Source organism: Pyrus communis, chromosome 3 (genome assembly GCF_963583255.1).
Source record: "Pyrus communis chromosome 3, drPyrComm1.1, whole genome shotgun sequence".
Lineage (NCBI taxonomy): Eukaryota > Viridiplantae > Streptophyta > Magnoliopsida > Rosales > Rosaceae > Pyrus > Pyrus communis.
Genome location: NC_084805.1, coordinates 16,508,800 through 16,530,383, shown reverse-complemented (window position 1 = coordinate 16,530,383; position 21,584 = coordinate 16,508,800). Strand labels below are relative to the sequence as shown.

The 21,584-nt window shown below is 34.9% G+C and overlaps 2 long non-coding RNA genes and 2 pseudogenes across 2 annotated transcripts; 3 read left to right on the top strand and 1 right to left on the bottom strand.

The window, feature by feature from the left end:
- The first annotated feature begins 4,369 nt into the window (after positions 1–4,369).
- LOC137727255 (uncharacterized) lies at positions 4,370–6,950 on the top strand. Its single transcript, XR_011067773.1, has 5 exons — positions 4,370–4,578; positions 4,986–5,072; positions 5,372–5,524; positions 5,594–6,067; positions 6,751–6,950. It is a non-coding gene; the product is annotated as an uncharacterized lncRNA (long non-coding RNA).
- A 381-nt stretch (positions 6,951–7,331) lies between these two features.
- Positions 7,332–17,850, top strand: LOC137727587 (TMV resistance protein N-like; annotated as a pseudogene).
- Positions 17,851–18,205: 355 nt separating this feature from the next.
- On the bottom strand, positions 18,206–18,774 carry LOC137727596 (uncharacterized). Its single transcript, XR_011067826.1, has 2 exons — positions 18,723–18,774; positions 18,206–18,570 (listed from the first exon to the last, which is right to left on the bottom strand). It is a non-coding gene; the product is annotated as an uncharacterized lncRNA (long non-coding RNA).
- Positions 18,775–18,928: 154 nt separating this feature from the next.
- LOC137728299 (disease resistance-like protein DSC1) lies at positions 18,929–21,195 on the top strand (annotated as a pseudogene).
- The last annotated feature ends 389 nt before the right edge of the window (positions 21,196–21,584 follow it).

Below are 21,584 nucleotides of genomic sequence, written 5' to 3'. Positions count from 1 at the left end.
ACTCTTTCGTGAGTACCCAATTATTGTCCTCGGATTTTTAAGTTATATTTTAAAGATAGGAGCCACGTGTTAGGTGAGTTTGTGAGGACTCACTTTTGATGTGAGTTCCGTTAGCAAAGTCCAATAATATACATATAAGGGAGGTGTTATCGACAAATTCATTTTTATTTCACACACTCTTTTTAATTTTTGATCGTCCGATTAAATGAATTGAAGAAGATTAATGAATAAAAATTAACAAAGTGTATGGGAGATAGAAAAAAGTGTGTAAATAACACTATCTATCTATAAAACGATTTCTTACTAGAATATGACCATTGACTTTGATTGTTGCACAATTTATACCTATACTAAAACCCAACACAAAATTACCGTTTATCAATAGTAAACAGACTAAAACGACCTCAAGTTAGTTTTCAGTCAATGCTTTGTGCCTTTCTGTACAGTACATTACCGCAGATGCCCTTTCTATGCACCCATTCTCCATTTGTGGTGCCTTTCCTTTAATCTATTCTTGATTTTCTAAAACCCACGTACAACATTTGTGGCATAGAAAATGATAAAATAATAATTAAAAAACTGATGACATGACAAAAAGGTATTTAAAAAATGTGAGCTCAATCAAGCCACATGGTTTGTGGCATAGAAAACAATAAAAAATTATAAAGTAATTGGATGCACTGAAAAAGTTGTAAAGTAAGTTTGTCTACTGGGATTACAAAGTCAAGGATGATATTATAAACGGGAAAAGGATCCTTATAGGATTATTTTTCTGAGGGTCTTAGAGATCTTGTGATCGTGATTGTTTATCGTAAATCATGTGATCAATTTTCATTAGGTACTCTTCATATTTAATTTTAAATTTTAAAATTTAAAATAATTTCTAATCGTACGATATACGATTAACAATTACGATCACGGAATCTCTAAGATCTCTGGAAAATGATCCGGTGAGGATCCTTTTCCTTATAAACGCAGGAAAGATTGATTCGTCTGAGTTGATTACAATGAAAACGCTCAAGGATACAGGGGCAATAGGGAAGCAGATTCAAAATGGAGTGCGCTAGATGGGACATGGTGCTGAACAGATCCAATGGCCAATTCATCTGGAGCAGACAAGCAGGTGGAAAAAAATTCAAAAGCAACAAGAAATGAACCCAAATTAGACCAATAAACACTCAAAAGTTTTACAATATTAGCTTTAATTAACCCCAAATTTGAAAACAAATTATGGAAACAACACAGGAAGCAAAACCCAATTCATCATCTCTCTACCAAAAGATGCAGAAACAGGTGTACCAAGCAGCAATTTAACTAATGAAAACAAGCATATTCAATATTCACAAAATACAAACTAGAAAAAACACATATCAAGCTAAAAAAACTGACTCGATCCAATTGAGTTGACCCAAGTCTCCCCAAACATACAAAAATCCAGCTAAAAGTTCAAAGCTCTGGGAAAATTTCAAAATACTCACATAAGCTAAAAGTTCAAAGCTCTATGGATTATCTTCTACCCTATATTTTTAGCACAATATTTTATAATATTGGCACAAGAATTGACGTTAAACTGTGAGGTGACAAAAGGTCCTTAAAGAGTACCATTAGCATATATCTTGTAAGAGCCTAATGAGTAATTTTTCATTGTCATCACCACTTTGACATGTGCCCTTATTGATCCACTCATCTTATAACACATCTATCTATTTGTTAGTGTATAACGTTTGTCTTTTACGATACAAAATTAACGTCCTTATGATGGTGACACCCTTAATCATAAATCCTAGTAAATCACAATTGTGCTTAAATTCACTAAATATGAAAAAAAAAAAAAATACTCATGTAAATTTGTTTAACTCATAACTCAATAACATAACATACCGTCGAATGACAGTCACACCAAAAAATCCCTCTATACGGACAAAAGCCTTTTATAGTTTTATCATGGGAAAAAAAAAAAAAAACTCAATAACATAACATACCATCGAATGACAGTCATACCGAAAAATCCCTCTATACGGACCAAAGCCTTTTATAGTTTTATCATGGAAAAAAAAAAAAAAAAACTCAATAACATAACATACCATCGAATGACAGTCATATCAAAAAATCCCTCTATAAGGACCACCTCTATACGGACCAAAGCCTTTTATAGTCTTATCATGAAAAAAAAAAAAAAAAAAAAAAAAGGGTTGGACACAAAAGCACAGAAATGACCGAAGCTTTTCGAAGTGATAAGTGTTTATAGACCAATAGAAACACATTTTTAACAGTAAAAATATTAAAAAAAAACTTTCCCATTTCTTGGAAAAAGAAACCAAGAAAAAGCCAGTCAAGCACTCTCTCAAGGGCAAGAGTAGCCAACAGCACTAAATTGCAGTCCCTAAGTCGTCGCTAAGTTGGACAAAAATGGCCGGCCTTCTTTGGCCTGTCGGCCCTCTCTCTTTACCTCTCTTTTCTTCTCCAATCCCATTCAAACGTTTTTTTCTGCAAAAATCCATCTCCATTCACACACCTTTTTACAATTTTCCCAGAAAAAATTATTGGGCAAGTATTTTTATATAAATATTATGTTGCACTTGTTTTTTTGTTGACCGGGAAAGTCTTTGTCTCTGTGGAAAAAAATCCATCTCCATTCACACACTTTTTTACAATTTTCCCGGAAAAAATTATTGGGCAAATATTTTTATATAAATCGTAGGTGGCACTTGTTTTTTTGTTGACCGGGAAAGTCTGTCTTTGTGGAAAAAGAAGGAAGCTTTGCTGTGGATTCAAGAACCCTTCTCCGGGATCTTTGATTCATCTGTGTTTTCTGCAAGGGAATTATCTCAGGTGAGTATTTTGAAATTTTCCCAGAGCTTTGAACTTTAGCTGGATTTTTGTATGTTTAAGGAGACTTGGGTCAACTCATTTGGATCAAGTCAGCTTTTTGAGCTCGATATGTGTTTGTTCTAGTTTGTATTTTGTGAATATTGAATCTGCTTGTTTTCATTAGTTAAATTGCTGCTTGGTACACCTGTTTCTGCATCTTTTGGTAGAGAGATGATGAATTGGGTTTTGCTTCCTGTGTTGTTTCCATAATTTGTTTTCAAATTTGGGGTTAATTAAAGCTAAAATATTGTAAAACTTTTGAATGTTTATTTGTCTAATTTGGGTTCATTTCTTGTTGCTTTTGAATTTTGTTTCAGGGCTTGGTGTTTACTGATGCTGGGGTTTTGTGGAATTCAGTATTCTTGAGCTCTGGTAATAAAAAATAGCGAATTTAGGCGATTTTGATGGCTTTTTCGATGTATATTTATCAGAACTAATTTTCCTTAGCTAGGGCTACGATGTAGTCATGACTATGAATGCTTAAATTGTGGTTACAAAGTCAGGATGATGTAGATAACAATATAGGCACTCATTGTTGTAAAGCAAGTTTGTCATTATGGTTACAAAGTCAAGGATGATGTAGATAACGTTTTCTCTTTGTTCCTATTTTTTAATTACATCGTTCAGCTACATTCAAATTATAATTTAAGGTGTATATTTGTGTTGGATCAAAAATGGAGTGTGTTTTATGAATGAGCTTTGTAAATTTTTTTTAATCTTTCTTAGAAACAGAGCTTATGAATAAAGAGGAAGAAAAATTACTGTGCCTAGATAGTGATTTATCAGTTATTAGTGCTTTGAATGAAAAAAAAAAAAAATATTCATTGTAATATTGGTCCTTTGTGTATCTGATTTGTAACTGTATTTTATATTGCAGATCATTTGTCAGGGCAATTTATCTATATATATAAAGGGAGAAGGCCAGTTTGGTGAAGCATTCAGAAATACCAAGAAAGCCCCTTTGTTTTCTTCACAATCCAAATCCACAAAAATCGGAAAATAGGGACAAACTGGTAAAAACAAAACTACTGTGTTGAAGGACAAAAAAAAAAAAATAATCAAAAGTAAATACATGCTAAAAATGATGTAGGAGGAATAAGCGCCAACCAGTTGACGGTTTCATCTGGAGGATTCCCATGATCTGAACTGAGTTTAGTGGGAGGTTCAAGAGTAACTACCCACACCCCACTAATATTTAGAGATGAATAACCGAAAGGAAATCCATTTTCGTTTTCACGAGATCTATATATATAAAGGGAGAATGCCAGTTTGGTGAAGCATTCAGAAATACCAAGAAAGCCCCTTTGTTTTCTTCACAATCCAAATCCACAAAAATCGGAAAATGGGGACAAACTGGTAAAAACAAAACTACTGTGTTGAAGGACAAAAAAAAAAAATAATCAAAAGTAAATACATGCTAAAAATGATGTAGGAGGAATAAGCGCCAACCAGTTGACGGTTTCATCTGGAGGATTCCCATGATCTAAACTGAGTTTAGTGGGAGGTTCAAGAGTAACTACCCACACCCCACTAATATTTAGAGATGAATAACCGAAAGGAAATCCATTTTCGTTTTCACGAGATTAGTGTGTGGTTTCCATTCGTTCGAAATAGAAAAAGGATTGAAAAAATCAGTCACAAATCTCCTTCTTTGTTGTTGCCATTCTGGGTTTTGTGCTCTGCATGCAACAGGCTTTTCAAAATCAGGTACACCACTTTCTGAATTATGTATTAATTTTGTTTTTGTGGTTTTCGATGTTCACATGGATTTTTGTTTCAATTTTGTATTTGTGATTTTGCGGGTTGTTTTGAATTTACGGATGGCTTTTTCTAGGTTCGGTGAATTTACAGGGGAGAGGGAGAGAGAGGCCTATTGATTTAAACTCTTTTGCTAAAAGCTTCTAATTCATCCTTTATTTCTTTTTTCATCTGGGCAAAATTTTTGATGGATTTATGTATTTTTTTTTCCGTTGAATTCGAACTCCAATCTGAATTATGGATTCAGAAAAAACAAATTAATGAATTTTTTATTTGCGTGCATGTTGGTCCTGTAACCGCATGATTTGATAATCCGACCGCAAAGCTAATCTTTTCTGTATGTTTTTGGGTTGCAGACCTGGACTGTCGAATGGAGAGGATGAAAAGCAACTGCAGGAAAGCGGCAATGGAGACCCGGCATCAGCATTTTCAAGTCGATCTGGGTAATCTCATAGCCTTCGACCCTCATCACAGATTCCCCTCCATCCCCTTCTCTAAGTTATTTTTCTTTACTTATTCAATATCTCTATTTTTTGGTAATATTTTGTATACTTCTGGGCTTTTTGAAATTATTGCTCTTGAGAAATTAATTGAAAATTTACTTTTGGAAATTGGGATTTTATTTGGATTAATCCCATCAGTAAAGTGGCAGTCATAAGTGAAATAATGAATTTATCACACTATGCTGATGGGTTTTTGTTCAGTGGGTGAAATTCTGATTTGTTTTTTTCATGGTATTTAGGGAGGAATTAGTGAAGGAATGTATAAAGAGAGGGACCGAGTTGGTTTAAGCTATTGCGAATAGTCTTTTCAACTCACATTCAACTGAAGGCATAGACGGTCCCATTGTGCACATGTTCGCTTCCTGAAACTAAGCTGCCAAGATAGAAAGCATGTGAGTCATTCATCTTATGATTCTCCAACGATTTTATTTTATTTTTTATTTTTTATTTTTATTTTTTAGGTTTGATCATGTATATGAGCATTTGGTAGTGAAACATGTATAGTGCTTCACAATTGAAAAAAAGTGGAATGGTAGTTTCAGGTAATTGTCGAGATTTTTGTTGATCCTCTTTTGTTGTGCTGCCAATTTATGGTTCCTATCATGTAAATTGGTTGACTAAAATGTTAGCGTATGCAAAAAGCCTTTTGCCAAAACAAAGGGTAAATCATTACTGACACTGTAGGAATTTTGAAACGTGTAGGTGGACCGTATTTGATTGAGAATAAGATACCGTGCAATATCGATTTTGGCATGAATGTTGGGGATGAGGTATATATCTTAAACCAGATTACTTAATTATAGTTAAATTAACTTTTTTTTTCTTTTTCTGTTATGTAGCTGAAGCAGCTAAAGTTTGAGTGTTTTAATCGGTTGTATATATCACCCAGTTTACCTGTTCCTACTGCTGCTCAACAGGGACGAGTTTCACAGCAGGTGAGTGAAAATTCTGGGTTCTTAATTTTCTATTTTCTGATTGAAATTTGATGGTATATCTGATTCAATTGGAAGACTAAGCTAAAAGTACAAGTGGTATTTTTTGGTTAATTTGTTGGTTTTTTGGATGGCTCTTCTGGGTTGTTGTTAATTGTATGTTTTCTGATTGAATTTGGCATCAAGTTATCCAATGGATTAATGAGCTAAAACTACAAGTGGGGTTGTTTTGATTTTTGGGTTTAATTTTCTGTTATTTTATTATGAGAAAATAAGGATTTGAACATGTTAATTAGCTAAGAATTAGTTTACATTGGACAATATATATGATTTTGGATTCGTGTTGGTGTAGCTAGGGACAATTATATCTGTGGATGGATGTTGGGTTGGAAGGTCTACTCATAAAGAAGAACAAATCTAAGGGTAGAGTGAAACTGAAAAGCAGCCAAACTTAAATTGCAATTTGCCAAAGAGCACGATTGGCCCTTTGTTTTAAAATTTTCATACTTCTCATTCTTATGTACCCTTATGTATCGGTAACGTGTATTCAACTTTAAAACTTTATCCGAAACCATTTGGTGGGTGTTTGGAATTTTGGAATTAGATTTTCAATTTGGTTTGTGAATTGCTAACTTTATCAACTCCTCTTGCTTAACCTCAATTATTTCAGTTGGCATTGGTTGCAGACCCATTTGTTGAGGCTCGAAGAAAAAGGAAGGGGGGAAAGTGTATTCTTGCCATAGATTTTCTGTTGGGAGTGAGCATTGAAGAAAAGGGAAGGTGATAACAGCGGAAGAGGTGGCTTTTTGCTTTTGGCCTTTTGTTTTCTTCATTTTGCTTAATGTTGAGACTTGAGAAAAGAACTTCTAATGTTGAACCCCAATTCGAGAAGATAATGTGAAGAAAAAAAAAAGACACCATAATAATTAGCAAGCAAAAAAAAAAAAAGAAAAAAAAGGTGGATTGGTTAGTGTACAATTCATAAATTTCATTTTTGGGTACAATGGGTAGGTGCAAAAAGACTAAGTTAGATGATTGAACATAATAAAAAATTGAAAATAATAAGAAATTGTTGTGATGGACACAAACACATTTTATAAAATAATCACTTAAGAAATATAAGAATATCTAAAACAACACATCTTTGGGGCGCGTAGCGCCCGTGATGAAAAAATGCCTCTTGTACGCACGTTAGTGCGTGCAGAGAGGCTAGTATAACTAAAGAGTGCTCTTGTTGAGATTGAGAAAAAAAAAAAAAAAGAAAAAAAAAGGTGAGTCCGGCTACTAAGTACCGTTAAGTTTGGAATTTACAAATTTCTATTAATCATTTTGATAAATGCTTACATATGTGTGTGTGTGTGTTGCCATTGCTTTGAATGAAAAAAAATATTGTTATAGTGTTATTGTTTTGTACATCTTATTTATGACTACGTTTTCTATTGCAGATTAGTGCCACAACAATTTATATAAGCTACAAAGTGCCTTTGCTGAAATTGGAAAGAAAAAAAAAAGGGTGAGCTGACAAGTAATGTCATATTTAGAATTTACAAATTTTTTTAATCTCTACTAATTAATAAAACACTCATTATCAACCAAAACTCTATGAAATTACTAGTTTAATCCTCTAATTAAAACAGAACATAAACAAGAAATATGGGGCAGAAATTTAATTTCACAAAACCAAATTTTGGTGTTTTTTTTCAAAGCCTCACCTACATGTAAAAAATCTTTGGTGGTGGTTAACGATTTTGTTACTTCACAGTTTAATCAATTTATTGTTCAATAATATTTATGTTGTTTTTTCATAGGGTTTGAGAACGTGGCATTATTTAACGTCAAGTTAGTTTTGTTTGCGTTGCAAGATTCTCTACACAAAAGGTAAGTGATTTAAAACTTCTAAAATTATTGAGTTCCAATTTATACCATCTGGTTTTTATTTTGTACAATTAGAAGAAAGTTTCATATTCTATTTAGGTTTTATTATTCTCAAATTGAAATTTTAATTTTAGTAGTTTGTTTGCATTTAATGTTATATGTGTTGTTTTAATATGTGTGTTGCATCTTTGTAAATTTTTTTCTTTTTCCCAATTTGTTTGCAGCTGTTTGTTTTTCAATTGGTCATAACAATTTGTTTGCAATATGTCTAAAAGATCTATAAATTTAAAGCTTATGGATTATGATGTTGGATTTCTGACCCTTTCACAAAAATTATAAAACTTGTCATTATGAGTGAATAAATATTTTTTTTTTCATTTTTGTTTCTTTTAATTAAGCATATTTAAAAGAAAATTTTTAAGCAGTAGCATTATCAAATATTTTTTGGTTGACTAATCCTTGTCTCTTCAAATTTAATTTTTGTCCTATCTGGAGTGTTTGTAACTTTGTGCACATGCTCAGTAAGAACTAGGAAACTTCCTCGCATCAGGAGGAGGAGGAGGTGGGGTTCATTCTCTACTTTTCGTTCTTTCACCTTTCTTCTGTTTGAATGCACACAATTTCTACGCTGAATGTGCTGATGAGCAATTCCGTCTTTTTATTTTTTATGGTTTCTTTTTGGTCTAATCTTTGATAATTTCCTCGATAGTCTATATTTTATTGAAAGATGCCTTACAGAGTGCTGCGGACAAAATTTTCTTTTAATAGTTGCATTATCAAAAAAAATTTAGGTGACTAATCCTTGTCTCTCTAAATTTTGAATTTTTGTCCTCCCTGGCATTTGTTACTTAGTCCACATAATAAAGTACAATTTTTATATGAATCGTATGTTGCACTTGTTTTTTTGTTGACCGGGAATGTTTTGTCTTTGTGGAAAAAGAAGGAAGCCTTGTTGTGGATTCAAGAACCCTTCTCCGGGATCTTTGATTCATCTGTGTTTTCTGCAAGGGAATTATCTCCGGTGAGTATTTTGAAATTTTCCCAGAGCTTTGAACTTTTAGCTGGATTTTTGTCTATTTAGGGAGACTTGGGTCAAGTCAATTGGATCAAGTCAGTTTTTTGAGCTTGATATGTGTTTGTTGTAGTTTGTAATTTGTGAATATTGAATATGCTTGTTTTCATTAGTTAAATTGCTGCTTGGTACACCTGTTTCTGCATCTTTTGGTAGAGAGATGATGAATGGGGTTTTACTTCCTGTGTTGTTTCCATAATTTGTTTTCAAATTTGGGGTTAATTAAAGCTAAAATATTGTAAAGCTTTTGAGTGTTTATTGGTCTAATTTGGGTTCATTTCTTGTTGCTTTTGAATTTTGTTTCAGGGCTTAGTGTTTACTAATGCTGGGGTTTTGTGGAATTCAGTATTCTTGAGCTCTGGTAATAAAAAATAGCGAATTTAGGCAATTTTGATGGCTTTTTTGATGTATATGTATGAGAATTCAATTTTCCTTAGCTAGGGCTACGATGTAGCCATGACTATGAATGCTTAAATTGTGGTTACAAAGTCAAGGATTATGTAGATAACAGTATAGGCACTCATTGTTGTAAAGCAAGTTTGTCTATTATGGTTACAAAGTCAAATGATGATGTGGATAACGTTTTCTCTTTGTGTTTATTTTTTAATTACATCATAAGGTTCAGCTACATTCAGATTATAATTTAAGGTGTATATTGTGTTGGATTAAAAATGGAGTGTGTTTTACGAATGAAATTTCTGTATAAGAATGCCCAGGTATTTACATGTATATGTGTGTGTACTTAGGAATATAGTCATTTAGGTAGCTGAGTGAAGTCCGCACGATGATTACAATGTGGGATTTATATTTAGTTATATTAAAAAAAAATTATTTGGTTAAAAGAAAGGGGAAAAATAAAGAGGAAGATAAATTATGTGCCTGGATAGAGATTTCTTAGTTTAAAGCGTGTGTGTTTTGTAAATTTTTTTTTAATCTTTCTTAGAAACGGAGCTTAAGAATAAAGAGGAAGAAAAATTATGTACCTAGATAGTGATTTCTCATTTTAAAGTGAGTGAACTTTGTAATTTTTTTTAAAATGTTATTATCTAATTTGTAACTGTATTTTCTATTGCAGATCATTGTCAGAGCAATTTATATAGCTACAGAGTGCTCTTGCTGAGATTGAAAGAAAAAAAAAGGTGAGTCCGGCTACTAAGTAGCGTTAAGTTTGGAATTTACAAATTTCTGTTAATCATTTTGATAAATGTTTATATATACATGTAGGGAATTGTTATTGTCACTCCAAAAATCTCATTCTACACTCCAAACTTTCTATATGAGGAAAGAAAAATACACTTGTGAAGAGTGTAGAATGAGATTTTTGAAGTGCCAATAACACTTCCCTATATATATATGCCATTGCTTTGAATGAAAAAAAATATTGTTATAGTGTTATTGTTTCGTACATCTTATTTATGACTACGTTTTCTATTGCACATTAGTGCCACAACAATTTATATAAGCTACAAAGTGCCTTTGCTGAAATTGGCAAGCAAAAAAAGAGGGTGAGCTGACAATTAATGTCAAATTTAGAATTTACAAATTTGTTTTAATTATATTGATAATTGTTTATACATATTTGTATCATTCTTTAAAATCTTTTGGTATATCAAATGTCATTCCGTGTTAAATTTGTATTTCCGTTTATGTCTTTTGTAGTGTGGTTCAACTTTTTTTTCTTTTCTTTTATAGGTTAAAACATCTTTGGTGGTGGTTAACAATTTCGTTACTTCACAGTTTAATAAATTTATTGTTCAATAATATTTATGTTGGTTTTTCACAGGGTTTGAGAACGTGGCATTATTTAACATCAAGTTAGTTTTGTTTGCGTTGCAGGATCCTCTACACAAAAGGTAAAACTTCAAAAATTATTGAGTTCAAATTTATCATCTGGTTTAATTTTATTTTTTACAATTAGAAGAAAGTTTCATATTCTGTTTAGGTTTTATTATACTCAAATTGAAATTTTAATTTTAGTAGTTTGTTTGCATATAATGTTATATGTGTTGTTTTAATATGTGTGTTGCATCTTTGTTAATTTTTTTCCTTTTTCCCAATTTGTTTGCAGCTGTTTGTTTTCCAATTGGTCATAACAATTTGTTTGCAATATGTCTAAAAGATCTATAAATTTAAAGCTTATGGATTATGCTGTTGGATTCCAGAGTTGACCCTTTCACGAAAATTATAAAACTTGTCTTGTTTCTGCACCGAAGGTGCTTCAGCGATTTCGTCTTTTTTTTTGTCTAATCTCTGATGATTTTCCTGGATAGTTGTTTGTACGTATATTTTTTTAAAAGATGCCTTTGCAAGAGTGCTTCCGACAAAACTGTCTTTTAATTAAGCATATTTAAAAGATTTTTTATTTTATTTTATTTTTTGGTGAAGATTTAAAAGAAAAATTTTAAGTAGTAGCATTATCAAATATTTTTTGGTTGACTAATTCTAATTTAATTTTTGTCCTCTCTGGAGTGTTTGTAACTTTGTGCACATGCTCAGTAAGAACTAGGAAACTTCCTCGCATCAGGAGGAGGAGGAGGTGGGGTTTGTAACTATGTGCACATGCTCAGTAATTGTTTGAATGCACACAATTTCAACGCCGAATGTGCTGATGAGCAATTTCGTCTTTTTATTTTTTATGGTTTCTTTTTGGTCTAATCTTTTTTGATAATTTCCTCGATCGTCTATATTTTATTGAAAGATGCCTTACAGTGTGCTGCAGACAAAATTTTCTTTTAATAGTTGCATTATCAAAAAAAATTTAGGTGACTAATCCTTGTCTCTCTAAAGTTTGAATTTTTGTCCTCCCTGGCATTTGTAACTTAGTCCACATAATAAAGTACAATTTTTTTATTTCGTTGTACTAAAATCTGATCTAGTTTCAGGTGCAACTATTGTTCAGATTCTCTATCTTCTCTCTGTAATCAAATACTTCCTTGGATCGCTTCATTCTCTTGTCTTTCTAAGAGATAGAGATATGGAGGTGATTGGGACTTCTTCTTCTGGTGCTGCTGATTCTGTTACTGCTGTTGATGATGTTAATATCCCCCCTCTTCGAGAAAAGTATGACATGTTTATTAGTTTCAGAGGTGAGGACACCCGTCTTACTTTTACCAGCCATCTTTATGATGCCTTACTTCGCAAGAAAATCGAAACCTACATGGACTACAGGCTGGAGAGAGGAGACGAAATTGGACCCGCCTTACGAGAAGCAATAGAGAAATCAAGGCTTTCGGTGATCATTTTCTCCGAAAACTATGCGTCTTCCACATGGTGCTTGAATGAACTCGTGCATATACTCGAATGCAAAAGGAAATATGGCCAGATGGTTGTATCCATTTTTTACGACACCAGTCCATCAGATGTGCGAAAACAAAAGCGGAGTTATGCAGATGCATTTGCTCAACATGAAAATCGTGAGGACACCAGGGATAAGGTGAACGTTTGGAAAGCTGCTTTGGTGGAAGCAACCGGTTTATCTGGGTTTGATTATTCAAACAAAAAATGGTAACTAACTTTGTAACTTGCATCAATTTCTACTTGTGATTATTTCTTTTCAAATTTTTATTTTTATTGTTTATAGGAAAGGATATTCATTACATAGACTTCAAATTTTTTATTAGGTAAATTGAACCTTATTCATAATCAATACAAATATAACACTGAGAAACACAAATTAACCATATTTGACATAAAATTCTAAACCATGACCAATTCACCAAACTTACACAACATGAAAGTTTACCCCATATCTTTCCCTCCAATACTTCACTATACTAACGTGTGTGTACCTTACCGAAAACCCCATCACAAAAACATCTTTTTTCGAAAATGAATCACCACATCACCAAGCAAACTGTTATTCAAATGAAAAAACTACTTAATACTTAATACCATAACCATAAAACCATAAACTACACTCAATATAATCATTAGCTAAACCAACACCATATTCAACATTCATTAAAAAAATTAAAAAAAAGTAAAAAATAAGGGTCAAATTAAACACCTTTAAACCACAAAATCGAAAACAACAAACCATATAATTAGTGAGTGCAGACTTTCCGGCATTCGGGACACCAATTATGCCAACAGACAATGCCTTTTGGTCCTCAGCCTTCACCATTTCCTTACTAAGTAACGTGAACGCTGATAAGTAACGTGAATGTTGATAAACATTCAGCACATAATAATAATAATAATAATAATAATAATAATAATAATAATAATAATAATAATAAGAATAAAGGTCATCGTTGCCTTATATACTTGTATAAACACAATACACAGCTTATCCCAGCTGAAGCAGAACTTGTAATTCATGCGAACTTTCTCGCTAAGCAAACAAATGGGTGTGCGAATTAGCTCAAATCCATGAAACTTTGAGATTGAGCAGGGTGGAGTGGTGGGTTTTACCTTGTTCGCATACAGAGGGACTAAATCTCTTTCCTTCATGAACAAATCTTGCTCTATAGTTTTGCTGCTGCTACTAGATCGGCTTCTACTCGCAAAGAGGAACAATGATGTCGAAGAGAGGGAGCGACACCTGAGGAAAGCAACCTCAGATGACCAACACGTGGGAAAATTTGACAACAGCTGGGCCAAAGGGCATATTAGTAATTCTACTATGCAAAAATAAAAAATACAAAGGAAATGAACAGTGTCTTTGAACGCATTACTTACTATATATCGCTTATCATTTGTAATCCTATTTTGCAGGACGGAGGCTGATTTCATTACGAACGTTGTGGAAGATATTTCAACGAAATTGAAACGTGAAACCTCATGTGATTTAAAGGACATGGTTGGAATTAAAGGCCGCATCGAGCAAGTTGAATCGTTATTAAGCACTAATGACTGGCAAGGTGTTTGCACTGTAGGCATCTGGGGTATGGGTGGTATTGGAAAGACCACCCTTGCTAAGGCTGTGTTCAACAGACTCTCTTCTGAGTTCGAAGCTTGTTGTTTTCTTAAAAATGTTAGGGAGAAATCAGAGCAAACAGACGGAGCCGATCAATTGCAAAATACACTTCTTAGAGAGATCTTAAAGGAAGAAAATCTCTCCATAGATAAGAAGAATGTTAAAGAAAGGCTCAGCCGTACAAAGGTTCTCATTGTTTTTGATGATGTTAGTGACTGGAGGCAAATAAAAGATCTAGCTGGAGACTACGAAGATGGAAGTAGAATCATCGTAACAAGTAGAGAACGGGGCGTACTCAAGAAAGCTGTTAGTGATGAAAAATATATATATCAGGTTCAGAAAATAAAAACTGATGACGCTCTTCGGCTCTTTCAACTTCATGCTTTCAAGGATAACTTTCCTAGAGAAGATTATGCAGAGTTGTCGGCAAGGGTGGTAAAATATGCTGGAGGCATTCCACTGGCTCTTGAAGTTTTGGGTTCCTTATTCTTTGAATGTGAGAGCAAAGCAGAGTGGGAAGGTGTATTGAGCACACTGAGAAATAATCCCAATGAAGAAATTCAATATACGTTCAAAGTAAGCTATAATAGATTAGGAAGAAATGCGCAGATGGTATTTCTTGATATAGCATGCTTTTACAAAGGGGAAGATATTGAATATGTAAAAAAGATGGTAGACGTTGGCCAATGGCATGGTGGTTCATGTGCGGCAGATGGAATTAGAGTTCTCCGTGATAGGTCTCTCATATCGATTGCTTCGGAACGGGAAACCATAGATATGCATGATTTGGTACAAGAAATGGGTTGGTCAATTGTTCGCGAACAATGTATTGAAGAGCCTGGAAGACGCAGTAGGTTGTTCACTGAAGAGGATATCTATCATGTATTGAAAAATAACACGGTAAGAGCTGCAAGTGGATTCACAATTTTTTTAAACAATAAAGAAAAGAAATAGATCGATAAAATACTGTGTACTTGCTATGAGAAGACAGCTAGAGAAAACTCATTTACAAAAAATAAGTCATATTCCTACAGATGTAGTTTTGATTAAATTTTGTTGTGTGTTAGTGTGTTCACATTTGTACTTTGCTGTTGGTTGTCAGGGAACTGAAAACGTTCAAGCCATAATCTTTCCCCGGTGGTCAAGGATTGGAGAGCAAAACTTGGATAGTGCAGACTTCAAAAAGATGTATAATATGAGATTGCTCAAAATTGATTATGTGTGTAGCGAAACATTAAACCTTAAAGCTATCTTTCTTCCCAATTCTCTTCGTTATCTTGAGTGGTTGGGATATCCTTTGAAATCTTTGCCCCCAGAATTTTCTCCTGAAAATCTTGTTGAGCTTTACATTTGCTTCAGCGAAGTCACGCAACTTTGGGATGGAGGCCAGGTATATGTGCTTGTTATAGTTTTTCTATTTTGTGTAAGATGTAGTGCAGAAACTTATTCAGACTAAGTTGTTAATTCTTACCATTTCTCTTTGATTTGTTACAGAATCCTAAGAACTTAAAAGTGATCGACCTTTGTGAATGCCAACATCTAACTGCACTTCCAAATATCTTGGGGAGTCCAAATATTGAGCACATGGATCTTTCTAAATGTGAAAGTTTGGTTGAAATTCCTCAGCATTTTAAAAATCTTGACAAACTTACTCATCTTAATCTTTCACGGTGCAAGAGTCTCAAGTATCTTCCAGAGATGCCAGGCAGTATTGAGCATATGAATCTTTCTAGATGTAAAAGTTTGGTTGAAATTCCTCAGCATTTTAAACATCTTGACAAACTTACTCATCTTAATCTTTCAGAGTGCAAGAGTCTCGAGTATCTTCCAGAGATGCCAGACAATATTAAATTCTTAAGTTTAAGCTACACTGGCATAAAGGAGTTGCCGTCATCAGTTTGGTCTCATGAAAGAATTTCTTCCTTGGATATTGCCCATTGTGAAAAACTCAAGGAACTTCCAAGCAACACTTGCAAGCTGAAAGTCTCTGGTGCTTTTAGTCTAAATGGCTGCACCTCTCTTGAAAAGTTTTGGGAGCTTCCCGGGGGTATTGGTAAATTAGATTTGTCTCACACAAGAATAGAAGTATTGCCCACATCATCAATGAGGTGTCTCCTTTGTCTCACCAAACTTAAACTGATGAATTCCATGAATATTGCGAGTCTCCTACCGAGAATTTGTGAGTTGAAATCTCTTGAGGAACTTGATCTCTCTCGTTGCTCTGAACTTAAAGTTGTCCCAAGTAGCATCTACGAATTAACAAATATCAAAACGCTCAGCTTTAGTTACTGTCGGAAACTTAAAAAGTGTCCTCAGCCGACTGGCTCAGTTGGTTTTCTCTCTCTTGAAGTACTAAACCTCCATGGCAGCGGTATATTAGAAATCCCTGAGGGTGTCATTTGCTCAACCTCATTACGGGTTCTTGATCTGGGAGGAACTGAAATTCGGAGAATACCCTTAAGCATTAAACAAGTTTCTCAGCTGTCTCGGCTGTGCTTATTCAGGTGAATGAGCCTTCGATCTTTACCAGAGCTCCCAATGGTACGTCGTCTTCATGCAAATTGCTGCGCATCACTGAAGACAGTATTGAGTTCAAGGACTGCAATTACACGATGTTGGAATAGATATGAATTGCTACAAGAGGAACATACTTTTTATTGTTGTCCAAGCTTGGGTTATGATGCAAGGAGCAGCATAATGGTTGATTCACAGCTTAGAATCATGCGAGTGGCAACTGTGTCTTCAAAGTTAAAAGAAGAGAAAGAAGATTTCGTATGTTTCTCTACTGCATCTTCAAATTTAAACGAAGAAGAGGAAGGTTGCTATTGTTTGTCCGAGAAAGATCATGTATGTCTCTCTCTCTCTCTCTCTCTCTCTCTCTCTCAAGTAACATGATGTCAATCAATGTTGCAGGAAAAGTTTAAAGAGGAAGATTATGTATCTCTCTCTCTCTCTCTCTGTTAAGTAACAAGATGTCAATCAATGTTGCAGGAAAAGTACTTTAAAAAGTACTCTGGGCCCTCAGTTACCATTGTATGTCCGGGAGATGAAATTCCAAAATGGTTCGTACATCAAAATGAGGGGGCTTCAATAAATGTCAGGCTTCCTGCAAATTGGTTTCGTGAAGGTTTCTTGGGATTCGCTCTCTCTTTTGTTGCATCCGGATGCGTTTATGGATATAAGGTGTTTGAATGCAAGTACAATTTCAAAACTGGAGCGGGGGAAAGCCATGAAATCAATTGTTCTTTCACTATAGGATTTGATTATTTTCCTTTTGACATAAATACACAGCATGTGTTCGTATTCTATAAAGACCTTGAATATGAAGAGAGAACAAAATGGTCCTCTGCTTTTTACGACCGCGTCACTGAGGTCTCTGTTCACTTCTGGTTTGACGTGGGATTGGAATTCAATATGGTGGTGGGAAAGTGTGGGATGTGCCTATTGTATGCCGAAGATGCTGAGAAATTAAAATGTCATGTCATGTCGCAACAAGAACAAGATGAGCATGCAGCAAGTGGGAGTGGTGATCCTGAAGCCAGTGGAAGCAATGAATCTGAGGAAGCAAGTGGAAGCGATGACTCTGAGGGAGAAAGTGGGGGTGGTGATTCTGAAGCCAGTGGAAGCAATGAATCTGAGGAAGCAAGTGGAAGATATGACTCTGAGGGAGAAAGTGGGCGACGAGGAAGCAAAAGAAGACGACTAGTCTTGAGGAAGCAAGTGGAAGAGATGAGTCTGAGCAAGCAAGTGGAAGTGATGAGCCAGATGCAAGTCGAAGGGATTAATCTGTTGTTGGTTTAGGGCTCTCCTAAACTGATCTTTGAAAAATAATTTAAAGATAAAAAATTTGAGTAGTTCATCCAGTATTCAACCACAATTCTATGTTAAATGTGTGAAATATATTAAAATTGTCTACATCTATCTCAAAATCTATTTACATCCTAATTAAGGGAGGAGTAAGAGATGAGAAATTTCATATCGACAAGCAGTCCTTGTTTAAGAAATATAAAGTATTTATTGAGTTCTACAAATATAATTAATACCTGCGTCATAATAGATCACCTATCAATTAAGATTGCTACACAAACCAAAGAATTCAGTTGATTCAAAAATCGAAGCCCGTAACAAAATTTATCTAATATATTTAGAGAAAATTTTGTCAAAAGAGAAAACAACTAAAATCATTGACAAATAGATACAACGAAGATAAAATTCATTGGAACTCCTGTTGAAGAAAATAATAAGCAACATTTACGGAAAAAAAAATTCAACGATATTGAGAAAATTACTTGACCCTCTTTGTCATTGATAACTATATTGACAAAATTTGATATAGAATCAACGATATTGAGAAAAGAAAAAAGTGCAAGGCCTTTGAGCTTGTTTCTAATTTCCTCATAAACATACGAACAAAAAGAAAGAAAAAAATGAGTGCAAATAAAACATTCTGAAATACGATTTTCTTTTATCAGATTCACATCTTTCATTTTAAGAACTTACCTCTGAAAATGCCAATCTATCAGCAACATCATTTGTGCACTCAAAAAGCCTTGTTAGTTGACGGGTTACTCTCAAGACAGAAACTGGGACTCTTGTCATATTTGCCTCTTGCCCCGCAAACCTTTCACACAATGTTATTACCTGAAAGCAAAAGGCACTTTTAAAAACCCCAGACCTTGGTTATAATGAGGGTGAGGCATAGTAGGAGCTGGCCTTAAGTTCAGTTGCAGAGTATAAAAATTAGAGGAAGAAAGGACAATGAAGGGCCTCTGGTGGTAAACATCCTCGCTCACCTCTTGGGTTGTCCAAGCGCGAGGGCCAGCAAATTTGAGAAGCTTCCCACTGTATATTCACATTTAAAATTTGCTTTTATTGTCAAGGAACTCCAATTGTTCAAGCCATATTGGTTGACTCGTATAAGATTGAAGAGCAAAAATGGAAACGTGCAGACTTCAAAGTGATGTCTAACCTAATGATGCTAATTGTGGTTAACTCTAGAATGGTTGACGCTTACTGTAAATTAACCTCTTCTCTAGATCTTCTCAATTCTCTTTGTTATCTTAGGTGGGAAGGATATCCTTTGAAATCTTTGCCGTCAAGTTTTTCTCCTGAAAATCTAGTTGAGCTTCATATGCCTGGAAGCCGAGTTAAAAAGCTATGGAATGAAAAGCAGGTACATATGCCTATTTTAGTTCTTGTATAAAAATGCAGTGTCGAAAGTCTCCCTTATTAATTCTTTGTATTTTTCTTTGCTTTTGTTACAGAGACTTGTGAACTTAAAATTGATCAATCTGAAGTGGTTTGTAAATCTAACTGAAGTTCCAAATCTCTTTGGGAGTCGAGAAATTGTGCACATAATTCTTGGTGGTTGTGTCAGTTTGGTTGAAATTCCTGGGTGTTTTCAACCTCTTGACAAGCTTACTCATCTTGATCTTGCATTTTGCAAGAGTCTCAAGTATCTTCCAGAGATGCCAGAGAATATTGAAATCTTAGATTTACATCGCAGCGGTATACAGGAGTTGCCTGAATCAGTTTGGTCTCACGAAAAAATTTCTTACTTGGATACAACAAATTGTAGAGACCTCAAGAAACTTCCAAGCAACAGGTGTAACTTGAAAGTCTCTGGTTGTTTTGATCTACAGTGCTGCACATCTCTTGGCCAGGTTTCTGAGCTTCCCAGGGATATAAGTGAATTATCATTGGTTGGTTGCAAGAGACTTGTGAGTCTCCCAACCGACATTTGTAAGTTGAAATCTCTCAAGACACTCAATATCTATGGGTGCTCTGAACTTGAAAACTTCCCGGAGATCTTGGAGCCAATGGAACATCTCAACTTTCTTAGTTTGAAAGGGACAGCGGTTGAAAAGCTTCCTTCGTCTATTGCAAATGTAATTGGGCTTGAAACATTAGATCTTGGTACGTGTAGGAACCTAAGTGTTGTCCCGAGTAGTATCTACTGTTTAACAAACCTTAAAACTCTTAGGTTTCGTTACTGTCAGGAACTCAAAGAGTTGCCGTCCAGCTCTGTTCATTTACTATCTTTGGAAATTCTAGACCTCCTAGGCACCCGCATATCAGAAATCCTTGATGGTCTCGTTGGCTCAACCTCATTGCAAGATTTGGATCTGACTGGAAGCCTGATTAGCAGCATACCTGCAAGCATCAAACAAGCTTCTCGGTTGCATAGACTAAGCTTAATCAGGTGCGAGAAGCTTCAATCATTACCAGAGCTCCCAGTGCAATGTGATCTTGAAGCTAAAGGCTGCACATCGCTGAAGACAGTGTAAAGTTCAAGGACAGCACTCACACAAGGTTGGGATAAATACACATATTTTGGGAACCGTAATTTTTTTAATTGCCAAAAATTGGATCATACTGCAAGAAGCAACATGATGGATGAAGCACAACTTAGAATTTTGTGAGTGGCAACTAATTCATCAAACAAATCTTATGGGAACCCTTGGTTTGTCATTGTATGTCCGGGAAAAGAAATTCCAAAGTGGTTCAACTTCAGCCATCAAAGTGAGGGATCTTCAGTCCATATCAAGCTTCCTCCAGATTTTTTTCGAACAGGTTTTTTGGGTTTCGCTTTCTCTATTGTTGTTTCTTGTGTTTCCAACTGCGATAAAGAGTTTGTAATAAAAGCTAGGTGCAATTTCAAATCCCTGGGGGAAAGCCATGGACTGTTCGATTCTGCAATTTTTGTCGACGACTGGAGATTGAATGACTGTTGTGACGACGGACAAGATCACGTGTACGTGTGGTATGAAAGCGTTATAAGTGAAGAGGAAGCAGAAATGTGCTCCCCTGCGTTCCGGTCTTGGTTATTTTGCATTTGGGGACCAAACCAAGGATATGATCTCGGTTAATTACGGTGCAGGATTGATTAGTACCCTGGTGAAGCTTGGCCTTGTGGTGAATCTGTTCTTCACATTGCCTATAATGATGAACCCAGTGTATGAGATTGTCGAAAGGCGGTTTTGGGGAGGGAGGTATTGCTTGTGGATGAGATGGATGCTGGTTTTGGCAGTGATCTTGGTGGCATTGTTGGTCCCCAATTTCGCGGATTTCATGTCGTTGGTGGGGAGTGGTGTGTGCTGTGCATTAGGGTTTGTGGTGCCGACTCTATTTCATCTGATCGTGTTCAAGAGTGAGATGGGGTGGGGGCAATGGTGCTCTGATGTCAGCATTTTGGTGTTGGGAGTTGTTCTTGCAGTTTCTGGAACTTGGTCTGCTCTCCAGGAGATATTTTCTGCCAAAGTATAGGAGGGTTATACGAGTTGATGTGTATTTTGATTAGCATAGATTGAATGATTTTATTTGTATGACTAAAAGATTTATCATCACAGTTTGATTGCATCATTATTCAAAACCTGTAAAGGTCTGATGTTCAAAGAAATTTACCACAATCTAATGAAGGGCTTGCATTGTCATTTATCACGGAAAATGTGAGTTTTTGATTTGGGAGCTTTTTCTGGTTTTGGAATGGTATGTTTCATTTGCTGTTTATGAATCCTCATTGTTCTTCTGTTGCGTGTGCTTTGGCTGGTAAAGTACGTTAAACATAGAATACATCTTGCACAAAGAAAAATTGAAGTGACTTGTATGAGAACGAACGGGATAGAAACTAGAAAGAGAGAATTAAAATGCCAACT